Source organism: Corella eumyota, chromosome 4 (assembly GCF_963082875.1).
Source record: "Corella eumyota chromosome 4, kaCorEumy4.1, whole genome shotgun sequence".
NCBI classification, from domain to species: domain Eukaryota; kingdom Metazoa; phylum Chordata; class Ascidiacea; order Phlebobranchia; family Corellidae; genus Corella; species Corella eumyota.
The window spans coordinates 10,537,793-10,541,059 of record NC_137493.1 but is presented as its reverse complement, the minus strand read 5'-3'; the positions used below and the strand labels follow the sequence as shown (position 1 = coordinate 10,541,059).

Genomic DNA, 3,267 nt, shown 5'->3' with positions numbered 1-3,267 from the left:
TTCCTCGTTCAAGCGAAATAATTTCAATTCTCTATCCCTAGCACGACCGGGGTTCATCGGGTTACCCAGACCTTTCGGCCAAGGCGAACACACGTTGATCCGGTCAGTGTAGCGCGCGTGCGGCCCCGAACATCTAAGGGCATCACAGACCTGTTATTGCTCAATCTCGTGTGGCTAAACGCCACTAGTCCCTCTAAGAAGTTAAACGCCGGCCGGGAAGGCCGCGTAACTATTTAGCAAGCCAGAGTCTCGTTCGTTATCGGAATTAACCAGACAAATCGCTCCACCAACTAAGAACGGCCATGCACCACCACCCACAGAATCATGAAAGAGCTCTCAATCTGTCAATTTTCTTTGGTTTCCCGCAAGCTGCCGGAGAGGTCGTCAAAATAACGACCCCGATCGCTAGTTGGCATCGTTTATAGTCAGAACTAGGACGGTATCTGATCGTCTTCAAACCTCTGACTTTCGCTCTTGATTAAAGAAAACATTCTTGGCAAATGCTTTCGCAGTCGTTCGTCTTGCGACTATCCAAGAATTTCACCTCTAACGGCACAGTACGAATGCCCCCGTCCGTCCCTCTTAATCATTACCTCGCGCTCCGAAAACCAACAAAAAAGAACCGAGGTCCTATTTCATTATTCCATGCAACACTATCCAGGCGAAGCGCCTGCTTTGAACACTCTAATTTTTTCAAGGTAAACGTCCCGGCCGCCGCCGACACTCAGTCAAGAGCACCGACGGAAAACCGGAGATAAAGCCAGAACGAACAGTGCACGCCTTGCGACGGACCGAACGCCTGCGCCCAAAATCCAACTACGAGCTTTTTAACCGCAACAACTTAAATATACACTTTTGGAGCTGGAATTACCGCGGCTGCTGGCACCAGACTTGCCCTCCAATGGATACTCGTTAAAATTTTTACAGTGTACTCATTCCAATTACAGGGCCTCGTTAGAGTCCTGTATCGTTATTTTTCGTCACTACCTCCCCGCGTCGGGAATGGGTAATTTGCGCGCCTGCTGCCTTCCTTGGATGTGGTAGCCGTTTCTCAGGCTCCCTCTCCGGAATCGAACCCTGATTCCCCGTTACCCGTAAGAACCTTGGTAGGCAGATACCGTACCGACAAAAGTTGATAGGGCAGACACTTGAATGATCCGTCGCCGGTGCAAGACCGTGCGATCAGCAAAGTTATCCCGAGTCGCCAACAAGACGAGCCGAAGCCCGGCAGGTTTTTGATATGATAAAGGCGCGCCTTCCGCAAGGTCGGCGCTTTTTGCATGTATTAGCTCTAGAATTACCACAGTTATCCAAGTAAAATTTACGATCAAATGAATCACGACTGATTTAATGAGCCATTCGCAGTTTTACCGTACGCAAGTTCGTACTGAGACATGCATGGCTTAATCTTTGAGACAAGCATATGACTACTGGTAGGATCAACCAGGTAACTATCGGCCGACAAAATACGCGAACGGAGTCTTTCGCTTTCCCCGTCGCGGTATCGCACTGTATTACTCAATCACTATTTTTGCTTAGCTCCTCAAACCCGGCGTAAGTCGCGATCTGGACGCCGTCGACACCGGCCAGACGCCCTTTCGGGCAAAGCCGCGCGCGGGTTGCGTTTGCATACAACACCAGGAACGCCCAACAAAAGCGAACCGTGAAAACCGTCACTTGCGTGCGCACCGGCCACCGCAACTACGGCCCGAGGCCGTGGTCGCGCGCCGAAACACAAACTCGTATTTGCTACTTAATTTTTTCCGTCTAACGTTCAGAGCCTCGCTGCTAGCTACGACGCCTTCGCGGGTCAGCATCAAGTCTACCCAAAAGCGCTCATCGCCTGCACGTCACCACATCGTTTTGTCACCAAATACCTTCAACCGACAACCGCATCGCCAATTTGCTCATTTCGCCACAACGACGTCTTCCCTCATAGTATACAGGGAAGCTGGTTTCGCGACAAAGGTAGCAAACTTGTCGAATTTCGACAATTTTCCAAAACGTGCGTTTCTGTGCGGGAAATTGTTCATCGGGCGTCGGCCGATGTCGTGCGTCTATGTCCGGGCGATTTTCGAAAGTCGCCGGACTTGTGTTTTTTACGCGCGCGCCGGTAGGCTGGTCTCGCGACAAAGGTAGCAAACATGTCGATTTCGACAATTTTCCAAAACGTGCGTTTCTGTGCGGGAAATTGTTCATCGGGCGTCGGCCGATGTCGTGCGTCTTTGTCCGGGCGATTTTCGAAAGTCGCCGGACTTGTGTTTTTTACGCGCGCGCCGGTGGGCTGGTCTCGCGACAAGGGTAGCAAACATGTCGAATTTCGACAATTTTCCAAAACGTGCGTTTCTGTGCGGAAAATTGTTCATCGGGCGTCGGCCGATGTCGTGCGTCTTTGTCCGGGCGATTTTCGAAAGTCGCCGGACTTGTGTTTTTTACGCGCGCGCCGGTGGGCTGGTTTCGCGACAAAGGTAGCAAACATGTCGATTTCGACAATTTTCCAAAACGTGCGTTTCTGTGCGGGAAATTGTTCATCGGGCGTCGGCCGATGTCGTGCGTCTTTGTCCGGGCGATTTTCGAAAGTCGCCGGACTTGTGTTTTTCACGCGCGCGCCGGTGGGCTGGTCTCGCGACAAAGGTAGCAAACATGTCGATTTCGACAATTTTCCAAAACGTGCGTTTCTGTGCAAGAAATTGTTCATCGGGCGTCGGCCGATGTCGTGCGTCTTTGTCCGGGCGATTTTCGAAAGTCGCCGGACTTGTGTTTTTTACGCGCGCGCCGGTGGGCTGGTCTCGCGACAAAGGTAGCAAACATGTCGAATTTCGACAATTTTCCAAAGCGTGCGTTTCTGTGCGGGAAATTGTTCATCGGGCGTCGGCCGATGTCGTGCGTCTTTGTTCGGGCGATTTTCGAAAGTCGCCGGACTTGTGTTTTTTACGCGCGCGCCGGTGGGCTGGTCTCGCGACAAAGGTAGCAAACATGTCGATTTCGACAATTTTCCAAAACGTGCGTTTCTGTGCGGGAAATTGTTCATCGGGCGTCGGCCGATGTCGTGCGTCTTTGTCCGGGCGATTTTCGAAAGTCGCCGGACTTGTGTTTTTCACGCGCGCGCCGGTAGGCTGGTCTCGCGACAAAGGTAGCAAACATGTCGATTTCGACAATTTTCCAAAACGTGCGTTTCTGTGCGGGAAATTGTTCATCGGGCGTCGGCCGATGTCGTGCGTCTTTGTCCGGGCGATTTTCGAAAGTCGCCGGACTTGTGTTTTTTAC

The 3,267-nt window shown here is 51.8% G+C and overlaps 1 pseudogene; it reads right to left on the bottom strand.

Annotated features, from left to right (window-relative positions):
* Positions 1-1,450, bottom strand: part of LOC145751702 (small subunit ribosomal RNA) — a 1,677-nt pseudogene extending 227 nt beyond the window's left edge.
* Between the last annotated feature and the right edge of the window lie 1,817 nt (positions 1,451-3,267).